Source organism: Nanorana parkeri, unplaced genomic scaffold (assembly GCF_000935625.1).
Source record: "Nanorana parkeri isolate BGI_ZX_2015 unplaced genomic scaffold, ASM93562v1 scaffold10, whole genome shotgun sequence".
Taxonomy (NCBI): Eukaryota; Metazoa; Chordata; class Amphibia; order Anura; family Dicroglossidae; genus Nanorana; species Nanorana parkeri.
The window spans coordinates 4,422,952-4,423,197 of NW_017306278.1; positions in this window are offsets into that span (position 1 = coordinate 4,422,952).

The window sequence follows — 246 nt, forward strand, 5'->3', positions numbered from 1 at the left end:
TAAATCTATATTTTCTTAAGAAAAAGGGGTATTTGGGAATTGTAAGAGCAAGTAAATTATATCTGCAATTTTTCTTTTTATAATTAGAGATAGCATCTGGCTCTATAGGTACAGGATAGGTATGACACTCTTTAGCAGTGGAGACAGGAAGCTAAAGGAAAATATATAAAACATTGTTTATGAGTATATAAACACACACACATATATAAATACATATGTATATATATATATATATATATATATATA